Source organism: Pogona vitticeps, chromosome 1 (assembly GCF_051106095.1).
Source record: "Pogona vitticeps strain Pit_001003342236 chromosome 1, PviZW2.1, whole genome shotgun sequence".
NCBI lineage: Eukaryota > Metazoa > Chordata > Lepidosauria > Squamata > Agamidae > Pogona > Pogona vitticeps.
The window spans coordinates 173,162,360-173,180,923 of NC_135783.1; the positions used below are offsets into that span (position 1 = coordinate 173,162,360).

An 18,564-nucleotide genomic window follows, 5' to 3' on the forward strand; every position below is an offset into this window, starting at 1 on the left:
CACCAAAAGTTTTATTCATTTGGAAAAACTAAGTTAATGTTATTAGCAAACTATACATGGAAAAACAGGTAAAACATAGTATTTCTACTATTAAAGATGACACTGAGAAGAAAATATATAATATCCAAACAATTAATTTGCATCCTTCTTATGTCCCTTTATTCTTCTACAAACTCAAAACATTAATTAATTATAAAAATTCTAAAAATTAACAATCACATTCAATATCTAAATTACACCATTCCATCAGAAATTATGCAACCTGCTATAAAATAATTTAAAAACCATAATTCCCCAGGAGCAACTGGACTTGGAAGCAGCTTCTTTAAAGTCTGTTTAGAGCAATATATGCTCTCCTAATTTAACAATATTATGGATGGGCATGCTGTTCCACAATCCTGGCCAACATCAAAGATTGTACTCATTCCAATATCTGGAAAAGATAAAGAGCTGGATACACAGCAACCAATTATTTCACTGAACCAGGGCTCCAAAATACCAACAAGTATATTAGCTATTCACCTAAACAAGTTATTTAGTTAATTATCAGCTGTCAAGTCAGAACTGACATATAGTGACCCTAATAGGATTTTCAAGGTAAGTGATATATATAAGAAGCGGTTTGACCAGTGTCACTTCCCCAATGAGTCTCCATGGCTGAGGATTTGAACCCTGGTCTCCAGAGTCCTTACCCATCACTCTATCCGCTACTCCACATTTGGTGGCACACACCTAAATAAACTGACTCCAAACTATACTCAGCCAGATAAGTTTGTATTTATACATTCTAGACAAACTGCAAACCCAAATCATAGGATATTAAATGCCATAATTTCAGGCAGGCAGGCAGGCAATTGGCAACTGTATCCCTGGATGCCTCAAAAGCATTTGATAAATTAGAATGGAGGTTTATATTTAAATTAGGGGATTTAGTTAAGTTTGTATTGAAATTTAATAACTTTAAAATCACTATACTCAGGCAATAATGCAATCATCAGAACTAATGACTTTGAATCCTACCCACCAATATAAAATGAGATACGAAGAAAAGGACGTCTGCTATTTCCTTTACTATTTGCTTTAACATTAGAATCTCAGCCAGTATTATTAGAAAAAAAGAAGCAAATGGAAGGATCACAATAAATCAGAACCAAATGTTGCTATACATGTTTGCTGATAACTTAACCTTTACACTGAAGGATTCCAAAGATACTTGACCTTATCTCAGAGTTTGGCACAGTTTCAGCACTCTATTAATCATACAAAATCAAGTATTTTCTGTTTGAACATGAACATTACACCATAGCAACTGAGCAAAATAAAATACATGAGAGTTCAAATCCCTACCAAACTGGACCAAATAATAAAACTAAACTACAAATATTTATTTCAACGTATTAAATTAAAATCCAAATGTGGGAAAAGCCAAAAATTAACTCAATAAAAACTACAGCAATTGAAATGTCTCTACTATCAAAAGTAACTTTTCTTTTTCCAGGTACTGCAAATCTCACTTTCAGAAGAGATTTGCAAATCTCACTTTCACAGAAACATATATAAAGTGGCAAAACATGTTCACAGCTTTTATTCAATGCAATAACAAACCAAGGCTTAGTGCAAAAATACTGTACAAACACTCTGAGATTGGGGCTATGTGTATACCAAATTTACAACTTTACTATGATGATTAAACAGTGGTTCCCAACCTTGCATAACCCATGTTTTCTTGGACTGGAGTTTCTGGGAATTGCAGCCCAATAACACCTCGGTTACCCAAGGTTGGAGACTGCTGAATTAAAATAGCATATTGCTGTTAAAAATCATTTTTAAAACATGCCATGGCTTAATTTGGAAATACCAGTGGATCACACCAGAGGAGTCTCCCATTGTGGTCATATAAGAGGCAAAACAAGTTTAATGTGGAGAATTGCTTTTTGGAAATATCAATGTCAATGTGGATAAAATAGGCAAAGTATTTATCACCAGAGCCATCACAACTCATGCCCTTTCTTTGTCATCCACTTTTTTAAAATTATAAACACAAATCATTGAAAAATAAAGGAGTTCTATATGTTAAAAGTCATAATTAGGTCTGATTTCCAAAGCAAGTCAGCAAATAAAATAATAACTAGGGCAGATAAAAAATACCTGGATGTAATTTTACTGGTACAAAACTAGTACAATACCTAATCGTGAGACCACTAACACCTTTTGAGATATTGATCACTCATGTCACTGAATTATCAGAAGGACTGGCTTCCGAAATTTATACAATTTTAATAGACAATAAATATTGCAACACTGGGGGCATTAGACTGGTATGGGAAAAAGACCTAGGATAGGCAGTTAATATAGGGCCATGGAAAGCCATGTGGTCAAAAGCTGCAACAAAGACAGTTTAAACAAAAAGGAAAGATAGTGTCAAACTTATAAACAGATAATATCTGATACCTGTCAAACTCACCTATACTGTATACATAGAAACATACCAGTGAACTGCTGAAGAAAATGTGGTAGACTGGGAATATATCCATCTAGTGGGAGAGCCCAGTAGTTAAAAAATTGTGGGAAGAGGTAGCACTGTCATCCATTTGCCCAAATAAATAATTAAAATTTAGTGTACAAAGACTACCCTACTTTTTGTTGGGCAGCTGCAAAATTAGAAATTGTCAAGAACCAGGAGTGTCAACAGCAAATCTCCCTACAAAAATGGAAAACACAAATTTAGACTATCATATTGATGACAAAACTGACAAACCAACTGAAAAAACTCATTACCCTCAAGAAGACACATTTTATAGCACATGGCGTACATTTATAAAATCCACTAAACAAAATAAAATCTCTGCCTCCTCCACGGTCTCATGGGAATCTGGGGAAATATGTAGCGAGATAAATTTAAAATAGATGTCACTGTGAAATACTGGTATCACCTATATATGTAAAATCAGCAATATCTGATCCCTTTTAATTCGGTATCCTCCTATCTGTTTTACTCTGTTTTCCAATGTTTGGATTTATATGTTGTTATGAAACTAATAAAAATAAATATTAAAAAAAGAAATGCACTTGGCGAGTGGTTAAACTGCAGTACAGTAGGACCAGTATCCACTGAGCCACTTATCAACACTCCAGAAATATAGGTATTAATAATATGACATGGGGGAAAAATACAGTATGGATTTTCAAGATGTAATTATCAGAACTGGCCACTAGAAGGAACCAGGCACTATGCTATATAGCAGTGGTCCCCAACCTTTTTAATACTAGGGACCGGTTTTCTTGAAGACCATTCTTCCAAGGACCGGTAGGGGGGGGCGGGGTGCTGCCGCCACCAGCGTCTGTGAATGGGGGCGTCCGTGCGTGGGGGTACTTGTTATGCAGTACTGTAGTATGTTATGCATTAAGCACCATTTCCCATTGAAATGCATGGGAACAGGATTAATCCGTTCCAGCATTTCAAAAAAATACACAAAATAAATAAAATAAAAATAAACAGAGCAAGTCCCATGCTGGGACTGAGGGAAAAAAAACCACCACAAATCCAAAAACAAAACAAAAAAGCACAGAAAAATAACCCCCAGTCCAAACCCCACCCAGAAGAGTTTTTAAAAAGGAAAAAGCAGCATTTTACCAGTCCAAAGCCTCCTCAACCTTGTGAACTTCCATAGCTGCTGCTGGGAGGCCTCCGGCAGGCCTCCCGCACTTATACCACTGCCTGGAAGGTGAGCAGCATTGATGGGCCCAGCGGCGGAACGTAAGAGCCCGGGAAATTCAAATGGCCTCCCCACTGGGCTCTGTCTCCAACTGCTGGGTCTGTCCGCAGGGGTGGTGGAAATAGTAGCCTTCCCCTGGTATGACTGCACTGTAAACATGTAGTTCCTGATGGACGCACATTTAGACTGGCTTTTCGGGGGTGTTGGTGGAGGTGGGGGCGGGGCGGAGGCTGTAATATCCTTCCTTCCCGCCTCTCCCTGGAGAAAAGGAGCTTTCCGGGAGGGGATGGTGAACAGGAAAAGGGTTCGAGAGGGAAGAGCTCAGCCAGCACCCACCCTGTCCGCCTTCCTCGCCTCGAAAATACGCAGCCACCCCCTGAAGGCTTCCTATGTATGCATTTAGGCTTCACCGGCTTTTGCCAATGCCCAAGGAAAGTCCACGCAGCTGCGCCTCCGATCCTGGACAAGGCGCGTTTCCAAGGCAGTAACTTTTGTGAAGACCAAACTACCTCAGCTAGCCACCCCAATCCTCACACGGCAAGCTTCCCCGTCTGGCGAAAAAATCAGATCTGTTTCTGAGACAGGGGCTCTCCTTCCTTGCCACGAGAAAGGGACCCGGACCTTCTCTTTCCACCGCCCCCCCCAACCAGGACTTCGGTTTTGGAAATGTGGAAAGAAAGCCCAGGCATTCCAGGCTTGCGCCCCGCGCAAGTTTGAGGTGCTTTCTCCAAACTCCCACTAATCATAGGAGAGACCCTTCCCTTCTCTTCCCCCCACCCACAAACACGGCCAAAGAGAGAGAGAGAGATTGAGCCCTGATAGGGCAGACGAGGACAAAGTGACTGCCCTGAGAGGAAGAGGTGACGCGAGCTCTCTCCCTCGGGGTGGCGGTTTTGGCGGGACAATGTGCAGCCGGCGGGGACTGAGGGAACTGAGACCAGGAGACAGGGAGGAGGGCGGGGGGTGCACCGGCAAGACGCAGGAAAGGCTGAGAAAGCGGGACAAGGAGGCTGTCCGGGCGGTCCTGCTGCACTGGAAGAAATGGCTTCCCAGCCACCTCCATGCCCTCTCATGCAGCGCGATGAGTCCTTGCTGAATGGCGAGTGCAGCCAGGCAAGTGGGCAGCCCTGGGCGAGGATTGACTGCCATCCCCCCATCTCCAGGCAAAGGCAACCCTCAGCTGGGGCCAGACTTGCCCAGGGCTGCCCACCCTCCCTTGCTCTCTGTCCCTCTTCTTCACTTAGCCGGGAAAGAGAAGAGCAGCAAGGACGGCGGCGGCGGCAGCCCGCTGTCCTCTCCAGCCAGCTCCTCTGCTCTTCTCTTTCCCGGCTAAGTGAAGAAGAGGGACAGACAGCAAGGCAGGGTGGGCAGCTGATGGAAGGTGCTCAGAAGGGAGGGAGGGGGACCTGCCGGCCTTAGCTCCAAGACCCAGCCTGGGCGGCTGCACACTGTCCATCGGCGAGACAAGCGGGGTTATGGCAGTGGGAGATGCTTCTGCTTCCAGAGAAAGAGGAGGCGATGGCTGCCAGACAGGGCCTCCATGAGCGACGGAGTCAGCGCTGCAAGGGTGGAAATGAGGCCCCACTTCCCTCGCGGACAGACCTGTTCTTTCCAACCGGACCTCGCTCCCGCCCTGGCAGCGCTGGCTCCGTCGCTCATGGCGGCCCTGCCCGGGAGCCCTCGCCTCCTTCTCCGGCAGGGGAAATAACCCCTGCCACAGGAGCCCCACTTGCCTCGCCGATTGAAAGTGCTTAGCAGGGAGGGAGGGGGCCGCCCAGGCTGCGTCTTGGAGCTAAGGCCAGCGCGTCCCCCTCCCTCCCTGCTGAGCACTTTCAATCGGCGAGGCAAGCCGGGCTCTGGTGGAAGGCATGTTTCCCCTGCCGGAGAAGGAGGAGGCGAGGGCTCCCGGGCAGGGCAGCCAGGAGCAATGGAGCCACTGCTGCAAGGGCAGGAGCGAGGCTCCGATGGAGGCTCCAGAAGGCGAGCCCCACTTGGGGGCAGCAGCGGAGGGAAAGCCGCCCTTCTGGATCCTCTTCCACAGAAGAGGAGCAGCGCCCCTTGCAGCCCAGCCCACCTTTCCCACCCGGGAAGAGGCGGCCACAGCCGGGCAGGAAGCAGCAGGATCGGCCGCTCGCCCTGGGTGGGGTGGCGGCGAGCACAGTGACCGGCCATTGGCGCTTCCTGGGCGGGCTGCCCACAACAGCTTCCGTGCAGCGAAAGAGCGCTGGGGGACCCATTTGGATGGAAACACACCCCTCAGCCAGTTCGACACACCCCGCGGGGGAGGTGGGGGGCGGAGACTTGTCTCTGCGGCCCAGTTCCGGTAAGCCCGGGGACCGGCACTGGGCTGCGGACCGGGGGTTGATGACCCCTGCTATATAGGTCAGCCACAGCCGTTTCATGGCGTCTCCAGGCAGCTTGAGGCAGCTTCCTCTATGTTCCAGAGAAGCATCATTGTAAAACTCAAGAGTTGGATTGCCTAGCAAGGCAGGAGGAGGGGCACCACCCTAAGCCAAACTGAGAGAGGTTTTGCACTCACGCCCCTCTTGCCAGCACTCCCAGGCAAACAACAAAATGCATTCTTGTCTTCAAAGAAAACACATAGATCTACTGAGATTGTGAGAGACACAGAGATGGTCTTCAGTCTTCAGCATGTTGAGAAATGAGAAATTTCAACTGGGCTCTTCCTCACAGAGGCCCCATCAAGATAAAAATTACAGGTACAGGGGAGTCCTGGGTCCAACAGACTGTGCTAGCTATCACTATCGATGGGGGGGCTTGGAAGCAATCCCCCATGGATACAGGGGTCCTACTGTACTGTAATCAAGCCTTTTTGCTCATGTCAAAGTTCAATCTCAACAGATTCAAGTAGCTGGTTCAAGGCTGATTCAGGCTGAGGTCAGTAAAATAAGTACTCAGTCGGGGGGGGGGGAGTGCAGTTTATATAATTATGTTTTAAAAGGCTGAGAGACTGCTTCAGCACTAGGGGACAGCATATAAGTCAAAATGGGGCAGTGTATGAGTAAAAACAAAAAGAAAAAAAGACTAGTTTTAGTACAAATACATTGAGTGATTTAATCCAAATGCTACACCACAGGAATTCAGGCTCAAGTATTATAAAAATGGTCATTTGACACACACACCTTTCATGTGTTAATCACATGAATTATCTCCAACAATACAAAGAGGAAGAAAGGCCACATCACTCATGGGATTCACGTACCTGCATAGTATAGGCTCCACAAAACGGAGATACAAAAAGGTTCTGGGAGAGATATTATTTTTACTAAAAGCAATGCTCCATTCCAGTTTGCATCAATTTCAAAATGTAGCATCAACCATTCCCCAAATACCCTTGATAAACTATTCTGACAGTGCAACTTAGGTACAGTATCTGAATTCTGCAGTAAATCAAGCCCCCATTAATTATCATTCCTTCAGTAAATAACAGTGTAGTTTGTTTGCTTCCATGTGTTGGTTTTAAATATAAGCCAAAGGCTGAGCATACAGTACTGCCCGAGACTAACTGTCAAATACATTCTCATAATCACAAGTTACATTTTTATATAGCACCTATAAATGCTATTGCAATCCTTTCTGTGACATTTCTAATTTTAACATTCACAACAGGAAATGGTATAGAGATCATTTATTTATTTATTTTATTAAATTTATACCCTGCCCATCTAGACCGAAGTCTACTCTGGCTGGCTAACAATAAAAATTGGAATTTTGCTGTTTAGTTGTTAAGTCATGTCCGACTCTTCGTGACCCCATGGACCAGAGCACGCCAGGCCTTTCTGTCTTCCACTGCCTCCCGGAGTTTGGTCAAATTCATGTTGGTTGCTTCGATGACACTGTCCAACCATCTCATCCTCCGTCATCCCCTTCTCTTAACTTCACACTTTCCCATCATCAGGCAAGTCCATATGCTCAAACTCAATTTCTGCATTGTCTCATCACCAACAGGTCCCATGAGGGCATCCAAATGTCTGTATGAAACGGTTACAGATTGAGTCATTCCAAGGTCCCTTCGCAAACAGGTTACTGCCTTCCATCTCAGCAGCTTCTGCCTCAGGTTTTAATAACGGTCTCTTCATCTCGCCCCTCCAACTCATAAGGGTCTTCCTCTCCTCGAGAGGGGCCAACAATCCACCAGGTAACCCCTCCTCTGGGTTTCCTCCAGACACCATAACCAACGTTCCTTTTCCTCCCTTTCTACTGCCTCTTTCTCTTCCCTGAGCCACCTGAGCCACTCTCTGGCTTCCGACTCACCCCAGTAGGAAGGATGCTGTGGCAGCCCCCTTCTCCGCCTGTAATCGGCTTCTTCCCTGGGGACCGGCACCTTCTCCCATTTTCCGGTCCATGGGTCCTCTACCCACATCATTTCCCAACCCCCAGTATTACGTCCACCTCCCCTTTTATATCTCCCATTCCCGCCTCTACGACGGACCTCCCTCTTTCTCCTCTTCCCGCCAACTCACTCCCAGTCTGAGTGGCCACTGTCATCTTTGACAGTTCCCGCTCTAATTCCCGGGTATCCACTCCCCACTGTACAGTCTCGACGGGTAGTGTAGGCAGGTCTGTCTGCACCTCTTGTTCCTTTCTGAGGGAGGACAACACTTCGGCAAGAGCTTCTACCCTTTCACCTCGCGTCTCACAGTCCAGAAACAGTTCATGTACTACTTTTGTCTTCTTACATGCTGTCAAGTCAAAACTAACCTATAGCAATCCTAACATGATTTTCAAGTTAAGTGGGGTATTTAAGGAGTGGTTTTACCAGTTACACACACACACACACACACACACACACACACACACACAAACACACACACACAGAGCGAGTTTCCATGGCAGAACTGTGGAATGGAACCCAGTTGTAATCCATTACTCACACACACGAGCACAACACACCCACCCACAAGCGGAACACACCCACCGTACATGGGGGCAGAGATCCACCCACCCACCCCCGGCCCAGTCCTGGGAAGCCCACAGACCAGCACCAGGCTAAGGACCAGGGATCAGGGACCCCTGCACTACATAATACTGGATACCTTACTGTTGCCTATGCCTAGCCAATAGAGCCATTTTTAAAACTTTTCTTCCCATTTTATCCAGTCCATCATCAAGAAAAGCTGAACAAGCATCTGCACATAGGCGCTGATACCTGACATGCCTGAATGCTGAAATCCACTTTAAGGTACCAGTTCACATTTGTTTTCCCCCATAAGCTCCTCATGTGGCAAAGCAGACTCTTAACATTTATTTCCACATCCTTTACTATTCAATTAACCCTCCTCAGTTAGTTGTATGATCCAAACATACATGGAATCATTATCTCAAACATGTTATATATACAGATGTAATACAATTCACATGGAATCATTTCTGTCAGTGTAATCCTATGTGCTACACAGAACAACTCTTCAAATATATGGCTTTTCTAACCATCCTCCTTTGACTATTTCAGAATGCTATACTCTATTATGGCAGATAACGTCTCTAGGAAACCTGCAGTAGATTAGCAAATGTTTCCAATTTCTGTTTCTTCAAAAACTAACAATAATTAAAAAGGCACTCCACATTATGTACTGAAATGAGAAAAAAAGCTTCCAGGAGTAGAATTGAAATCAGGACTGGTATCAAAAACAAATTCCTGGGCTGCACATGTTTTCAAATATGAATTGTTTCTTCATACCAAGGACATGCCCTTTCCCAGTCTGTCATTATTTTGCACTTGACTCCAATCAGTGGATATCAGGATTCTACTAAAAGACAAAAACAAGCAGATCCTCCATACCTGCAGTCTGCTTGTAGCTTTTATATTTTCCGAGAAAATTTCTACAGTATAGTTTTGGCTAAATAAAAAGAAGTAATTTCAAGTAATTGGCTGAACAGCTCAGTGACTTAGTGTTGCAGGTTCAATTCCCCACTATTCATCCCAGAAGATCCAGCCTGTGTGGCCTTGGGCAAGCTGCACAGTCTCAAGATGACCTCCAGAAGAAGAGAATGGTAAGCCACTTCCGAGTACTCTCTACCTAGAAAACCCTGAGAAAATGTCACCATAAGTCAGAACTAACTTGACAGCACACAATTATTAATTTCAAGTACTGTACATAACAGTACTGTACATAACAAGCACATAGTTGAAGAAACTGAAGTTTCACACAGATTGTGCAATTCCAGAAGGTTACTTCATGCTAATTTTGGTTGCACCAAAAAACCAGCTAAAACTTAATCTCTTCTTTCTGGGTGGCATTTAGATTTCCAAATGTAGCACAGTGGATGTTGCCATAGCTACAGTGGAATTCTACAACAACTTTGCTGCCTTGCAATGGTTTTCTGCCTGCATACTAGCAGCTTGAGCACACTTAATGCATCACGGTTTAAATATCAGACTCAACAGCAATAGCCAATTATTTCTCTTGGAATCCCAAATACTGTATAGGGTCCCTTCTCCTATACTCTGTTCTTCTAAAAGAACTTTATACCAAGGCCTCAATTTTCCAATTTCAATATATAAAGATAAGCAGTACACCCATTCAAGTCAGAAGCTAACAAAGGAAGACTCTAGTTAGAATTCTTTATCTGTTTTCCCAGGAGTTGATGCCATGTAACTTTCTTACATACCAACAGGATTGCCCAACAAAACAGAAATGGAACAGTGACATATAAGTCTAAAACCTGCTCCAAGAGCAAAGGAATGAAATATGCAAAGAACCACAACATCGCTGAAGCATAGGGTATCCAAACAGCACATTCCCAAGAACTGTCATTTAAAGCACACAGACTTCATCAATAGGATCAAACACACACAAAGGATTGCCTCTCACGTTCCTATACTAAATATATCAGATTAATGCTGTAAATAGGAAGTACTGTACCTCTGTTTAGAATCCTGTTTCATCTGGCTTCTATTTCCCTTGAACACACAAAGGATTGCCTCTCGTGTTCCTGTACTAAATATATCAGAATAATGCTGTAAATAGGAAGTACAGTACCTCTGTTTAGAAGCCTGTTTCATCTGGCTTCTATTTCCCTTGAACTGTTCGGACTGTACCTGATCACCATAAAAACTTTGAGAACTGATGCCTGGGATTGCTTATATTCATCTTTACTCCTCATCCCTTCTTCCTTTTATGTTATGGCTTTCAGACTGCAAACCTGTCAGCACAGACTGTCCTGTTCTTCTCATCATATGTAAGCTACACAGGGAGCCTTTTCAGCTGAAGTGTGGAAGAGCAATGATGCTTTACATATATGTTTTGGTATCAAATGATTTAATGCAGACAAGCATCTTCCTGTAGGAGTTATTTGAACAGATCACTATTACAAAAGCTTTTAACAGTATATTTTCCAAACATCCCATAACTGAACTAGAGGCTTTAGCACCGGGGGGGGGGGGGGGGGAATATACTAGACATCACAAATAGTAGTCATTGACTGAAATCCTGTTGCATAATTAGTCACAACTAGAGTAGATCCATTTGAATCGATGGAACTTACAGAGGAGATGACTCATAAAATCCCCACTGATCCAATGGGCCTGCTCTAATGCAACTTGTTATGCTAAGAAACAGGATTTCAGCCGCTGTCTACTTAGTTTTATTGCAAATAGGGTGGATAAAACTCAATGATTTTTTTAAAAATAACATCAATTTAAATCACTGTTTAAATTAAGACTTTAATTTTTAAAATCGTTTTTATTTAAATCATCAACAAATCACCAAATTCTCAACTTATGTAAATCAGAGATAATGTGACAGCACATAACAAGAAGATATTTAAGGAATAGTTTTACCAGTTCCTACCCCAGTGAGTTTCAATGGCTAAATGGGGATTCAAATTGAGAACCCCTGAGTTCTAGTCTACTACATTACACATATTCACTATATTATACTGGTTATCCTTTCCTTCCCATCACATCTGTGGCACTCCATCCCTACTATGAGTAGACAGACAAAAAGCCCGTACAGACTGTAGAGTACACCAATGAAATGTCTTCATTCTTCACTTGTCATGGCATCAGCAGAAGACAGGAGAGAGCAGCATTGGTTTCAGCTCTGTACAAAACTGGGGGACGTTGTGGCAGTATTTCCACCACCTCTCCACCCAGGGGCAGGGAGGAAACTGCACCACAAAAGGATGGATGCCAGGCAGATGGGGAGAGAAGGCCAAATTCTCAACTTATATCAGTGGGAGGTCAACTGGACACTAAGAATTTGAAGCTGTAACTAATAAATGTGACTGGTGTTGTACATGAATCTTTCATCCAGTTCTAAAGGTATCTGGGGAACCTAATCAAGGTCACTGTGTGTGGATGTCAATTCTGACTTATAGGGACTTTTTCAGAGTTTTCAGGTACAAAGTATTCAGAAGTAGTTTACCATTCATTTACAAAATTTAGCATTCTAGAATTTAAAACACCCAGATTCCTTCAATACATCAAAGTAGATCAGCCAAGAGTAAGCAAAAGTGACAGGGTAAGCAATTAGCAAAGTTAAAGGAAATAAACTTTCCTGGTTTTTCTATTAGATTAGGCATCCTTCAGTCTCAAGAGACGATGGTAACATGCTCTGTATGGAGGACTTGGAACAGCATCTAGTATGGCTGAGAAGGCCAATTCAAGAGTGACAATCCCTGATTTTGCTATAACCTAACATTAAAAAAAAACAGGTTGCAAATTATTGCAAACTAATGCAGTAACTATTGCTAGACATGTCAATGTGGAAAAAATCTTACTAAATTTCCTCATGGATCTATTTTGTTAAAAAGAAAAGGAACGATGTCACATATTTATCTAACTGAGAATGAGTAACAAGCCTGAGGCTCACAAGCAACAGAATCACCTAAACATTCACCTACCTCAAGGCTGAAGGTTATGACAAATCTACCAGGTGGCAGATTCATTTAGGGAATTTAAAAAAAATCTTGCCCAAACCAGGATATCAATTCAGAATGCAATTTTAAAAGCATGATCAAGAAAAGCTTTATTCAAAGAGTTAATATAATAAATTCAGTATAATAAATTCAGAACCCAACGATATACAGTATTTAAAATCCTAAAAGTCATCTACTGTTTAAAACGGATCCTTATTTCTACAAGACTAGATCAAACGATACCATTTCCACACTTCCAATTGCCACCACATGTACAGGTATTCCTGTAATGGAGTCTCAGGTTGCATTTCAGTTTTTTATTTATTACAGACAAAGTAAAATGTTACAAGTCTCTCCATACTAAAAACAAATTGGGCAGCATAACTACACCAAGTACTTATTTTTAAAGCACAATAAAGTAGCATGAGGAATATCACCACCTCAAATTATTGTTGTGTAAAGGTTTGAGTATTGGCTTAAAACTTGGAAGCCAAAGTTCCTATCTCTTCTCAGCCATGGAGCTCACATATGACTATGGGCCAGTGACTATTTCTCAGCCTCTCTTCACAAGAGTTTGAAACAAAACAGGGAGTGAGCAAGTGCCATACATTTTGTGGCAAGCTCACTTGAGGAAAGACAGGATAAAATGCACTAAACAAGACTTAATAAAAAACAGTGCCACAGTCTTGATAGTCACGTTTTCTATAAAATAGCTTATGTTTCACAAAATTAGTGAACCTGGACACCAGTATTTTATCACTGAGGGTTCCCTTGTTCACCTTTACGCAGCAATTTGACAAGGAGAAAAGGCTTGCAGAATCCCAAATCTGAAAACACAGTTCATGTAAGCAGACAGTGCAAGTCACATGTGCACCCACACATAGCATGCATTCTATGAGGTAGCAAGGAGTAGCCACATGTACTTATATACTATTTTCTCATCTCCTTTTCTAAGCGGATTCATCACAAAAAAAACCCTTTAAATGCATATGCTAGTATGGAACGTGGATGCAAATGGAGACCATTATCAAGCATTCTTATAGTATTCCCAAATTTAAGATTTGTAAACAACCCTTTAGAAATAAGGAATCAGATGCATGTTTCAGAAATCATGCCTTCTATGATAAGCCATGTTTACAATCATAACAATGAAAAGCACAAATTACACAGATTTCATTCACTTACACATTTTAAGAAACTAGAAAATAAAGTAGCATTATTTGTTAACATCCAAGAGAAAAAGGTTATCCATTACTATAGTTTAAATACTGTATGTAGTGATCCTACATTTGTAGAACAGGAATATTGGTAACATATACTAGATGACTTGGAAAATCAATGTAATGAAGGTTTGCCAACAACCAGAAATGGCTGACTGCTGGACAGATCAGTACAGAGCCAGAGGTTGGGAGTTCGATTTCCCACTGTGCCTCCTACAAGTACAGCAGACCTGGGCAAAGCGCAGCTCAAGGGTCACATATGGTCCACGAGCCGCTCTTGTCCGGCCCCCCCCAGTCGTCGCTCCAGTCTGGTGTTCAAGCACTTGTTCAAGCCCAAGACAGACTGGATTTCTCTCACTGATCAAGTTGAACATCAAAACCATTTATAGCTTTTGTCTAAAGTTGATCAGTTGCTTATCTTTAACATACCGCAAAAAACCTCTTTAGTATTTGTTAAGATTAACAAGTTTAAAATAAAAACAATCATAACATTACCGTTTCATTTTATTTTTTTAGTAAAGTTGTTTCAGCCCATGAACACAGTTCAGATTTTTCATGTGGCCCCCCTATAGAAATTAATTGCCCACCCCTGAAGTACAGCCAGCCTGTGTGGCCTTGAGTAAGCTGTACAGTCCCAGGGTGCCCCCAGAAGAAGGACATGGTAAACTATTTCTCTCTACCCAGAAAACCCTGAAAAGTCATCATGTCAGATTTGACTTGAGGAGGGTGAATGCAGCCTCTCAACTAGATCAGCAGTAGACCAGCCCAAGGCAATATAAAATATGGGGTACAAACTGTTATGGCACACGGTACACAACACAAAAAAGAGACCACATGGAAGAGAGATTTCTCCCTTAGAAGTTTAAGGCTCAGGGAGAACCACAAAAACCTGACTCAAACTATGCTTGCTTGAAACAGCAAGTTGTTGGTTCAAATAGTTGCTCTTTTCAGTCATAAGAGAAAGAATGAAGGCTGGAAACTCCTCCATGCATCATGTAACACAGAAGAGCCTACTTGCATTTTGTTCACCCAAACACCCAAGAATCTCCAGTGAACAAAGTCTATAAAATACCACCATCCAAAATAACGGTTAAATCTGGAACAAGGACCAGGTATGAAAACATGCTTGTCATACAACCCAATTAATGTATACTCCAGCAACAAACTTTAAAAATAAGGGACACATATATCAAGAAGGTATACATTTAGGATTTGGAAATATTCCAAGTTACCAGCACAACAAAGTGCTTAACACAACAAACTATAAGTCTACTGTTGCACTTCTACATACCAAACATATAATACTAATATGCAAAAGGTGTGTTTTTACAACTCTACTATTTAAAAAGAAGAAAGAAAATGCAACATTTATAATTTGTTCTATCTGCAGTAATTCAGACACTGGCAGTGTCCCTTGCATTTGTTCTGTATTTCTGGGCACCACTTTTCATGACTAATAAAATCTGTTCATGTTATAAGGTTCTGCTACGTCAACACCTAATTGAATTATACTATGGTAGTTTTTGTAGTGTTCCGATTGAAGCCAGATTCACAATAAGAAATCACAAATTATACCTCCTACAGGAGGCCATCTTCAAATTGCTTCAAGCCGCAATTTGAGGATGGGCAAATTTTTCAACAGAATGTTCACAAGAATATTCACACACGTCTACTCCCTCTCTTCTCTATTCCACTTGTTCTAAACACAGCTTTGCAGATATATGTATCAGTTTATTTATTTAACTGCAGTTTATGCCACTTTTCTCCCAGTTATGGGACCCAAGGCTGTTGCTCTTCCAACTCATGTTTTATTTGCATAGTCCTTTTTTAACAACAACAGCAGCAGCATGAAGCAGTACACTGTGTTAAGGAGTGGTAACAAATGATAAGCCAAGAATACAATACAATAGAAAGAAATTACACAACAAGAATTGAAGACAGATTTTCTGGCAAAATTTAAACTGATTAATTCACTATAACGCAGTTTTAAAACACACTGTCATCAGAGTAATGCAGAATAGTGTTAGCCACTAATAAAATTAAGACACACAGCAAAGTGGGCATAGTGGAAAGCAAATGGATCCTTCACTTTTTAAAGACTAGCAACAACAAACCAATTCTTTCGTCCAAATAACTATGACAGGAATCTTGCAGCACCCCCAGGCAGAAATTCTAGCTTTCAAGCTGCTTACAATCTAGAAGAGTAGTGATGTGTGTAAGTGTACAACTCTAAACATACAGACTTATTTGCACAGTTGTGCCACCACAGACTCCACACAGATATAATGGTAACATGTCATGCGATATGTAAACAGAAAAAAACTCCATGTGAATTCAAGGGGGAAACGAGTATACAAATACATAAGAAACCTTTTGGGCAAATTAGACTAATATTTGCCCATTGTACTGTCAAATCCAGCTAGTGGGAAACCTCTGGTAGGTGCTGTTTCCACCCCTGTTGCCCATGAACCGGCAACTGATTTTGGGACCTTGCACATGTAAAGCATATGCTCCATCCCCAAGGCACATTCAAACTACATGGTATGAGGAAACAAAAGATGGAAAAATATTGCATCATCAGTAAGACAGACTCACATGTGAGACATGTTAAACTAAAGGTAATATTAAGATACCTCTGACTAAGCTGTCATACAGTACTAGCTCAGATAAATGAGTACCTTCAATTAATAAATGCATACCTTAATCAATGCACACAGAAAAGTATAGAGAAAAAAGTAAACAGTACATCCAGAAGGCCAAACATTATATAAGGAAGGAAAAGGGCTTCAGAAACTAATATGCAAGGTGAAAGCTGTGCATTCATGCTTTCCTTCTCCCACAAACTCAGGCACCTCCCCCACCTCCTTCTCACAATAACCCTAATGGGTAGACTCAGCTGAGAAACCCTGGCCAGGCACAAGTCCTGCATCCAAACCAAGAGTGAACCATTCTATTTATTCCAAGTCCAACACACACCTCCTAACACCCCACATGTGGCTCACACTTGCACATGCATTTAACATCCTCAGGCATCTGCCCAGAGAAGGCTCCAGCCCAGTGAAAGCTTGCAATGTTCCCCAAAGTCGTGGAGCTTTTCCAAAGTGCCAACAAGCCTCTCCTTATTATCAGCGGAGATTTTTCAATTGTGGTTTGGTTTGTTTTTGTTTTGTTTGGCTGCAAGGCGCTAGGCAGGATCGCGGGTCACCCGTCTCCCTGAGAAATAAGGCGCAGCGGTGACCCGCTCACCGCCCTCTAACCTCCATCAGGATGCGAGTCATGAAGGGGGGCGGTGAGGGGCTTCCACGCCAATTACCCCCCTCCCCTTTACTTAAAATGAGGCAGAAGAGCTCGGTGCCATTCGCTCCTCCGTCTCCCCTCCATCCCTGCCAGCGCCGGGGGAGGGGGGGGAGGAGGAGAGCGGTTGCCCTCACGGCCCGGCCCTCCCCTCGGTCTCCCGTTCCCCCGCCGGGCGGGCCACCGCCCAGTCTCGCCCCGAGGGGCGTCTCCACGCCTCGCGGCATCTCTTCCCTCCCTCTGCCCGTTATACTCACCCCTCCAACGCGGCGCTCCCTCGGCCTAGCGGCGGAGGGGGGAGGGAGGGAGAGAGGGAGGAGTTTGCCCGGGACGCGAGACGGGCGCGGCTCCCGCACCCACTCCCGCCTCATTCACAAAAATCTAAGACTCAATCGATGAGCGGAGCACTCGAGAGAGATCAGAGACGGCCCTCGGCCGCCGAAAGGGCGGCTCCTTTCCCCTCACGACCAAGGGATGGGGAAAGGGGGGGGCAAGGCCGGAGCAGGTGTCGATCAAGGACCCAAGGCCCGCCCTCCTCCACCCTTTAACAAGCAACGGGCCGCTAAAACGCCCGGCCCCTCCCCCGCCTCGGGAACGGGCTCTTCGCCCACCGTCCGGGCCTGCGAGACGGGGGCTCAACAGCACCCGCCAAGACGACACACGGGCCCCTGATTGGTGCTGCGAGGCGCCACTCATCTTCCCCCCCCCCTTCCCCAGCGCTGGACATTCTATTCGGCCCCCCGCGTGGCTCGAATCACCCCAAGCAAATGAGGAAAACACACATTTTTTTACAGACAGAAGGGCAAACGCTAAAGTAGCCGATCCCTTTAAGGGTCCCCATCAAGCCACCCTAGAAGCCGGCGGACAAAAATACCCTCTCCCTTCTCTACCGACTCTCAGTTAAAGGAAAAGTGCAGATAACGACTGCAGAATAACTGGTCTTCCAGCGAGATGTGCCGAGAAGCCGCCGCTCCAGCCACTGACCTGTACAGTATGTGGATACAGAAGGGTAACGCTGTGCTGGAGAACGAGTGACCGTCACGAAAGCCGCCGTTGTTGGGTGGGAAGCAGTGAGGGGGGGGGAAGATGGGCCCTCGGCGCTAGCACAGCGGTGCGCGCGCCGCCAACGGAATCAGCCCGTGACGGGACCCGCCATCTTGGAGTTTTCAGATGGAAAATCACGTGGTGCAAACCGCTTTTTTTATTTTGCTTCGCTAAGCCAATCAGGGAGCGAGGCTATTAATAGCATCGTTTCCCTTTCTCCCCCCCCTCTCGCTCCCCCCTTTTATTCACCTCCCCCCCATTCTCTTTTTTCTTCTTCTTTCTTTCTAACCGGAAGTGGAGAGGAGGCGAGTTTAGCAGTCGCGGGTCGCGTTCGGACTCTTTTCGCAGACGGGAGGCGGGCCTCCTGAAGCGGCGGAAGGTCCCTGGGCAGCTTTCGCGCGGACGAG

At 43.9% G+C, this 18,564-nt stretch overlaps 1 protein-coding gene across 9 annotated transcripts in view; it reads right to left on the reverse strand.

Annotated features, from left to right (window-relative positions):
• HDAC4 (histone deacetylase 4) overlaps window positions 1-18,285 on the reverse strand; it is a 303,006-nt gene extending 284,721 nt beyond the window's left edge. For 3 of the 9 annotated variants that reach the window (XM_072977471.2, XM_072977437.2, XM_072977466.2), the window contains exon 1: window positions 18,098-18,285. The gene's annotated coding sequence lies outside the window, so the exon portion shown is untranslated. Of the gene's footprint in view, window positions 1-17,370; window positions 17,597-18,097 lie in introns of those variants that run through there. The other 6 variants (XM_078378962.1, XM_072977475.2, XM_072977489.2 and 3 more) reach the window with 3 other exon arrangements.
• Between the last annotated feature and the right edge of the window lie 279 nt (window positions 18,286-18,564).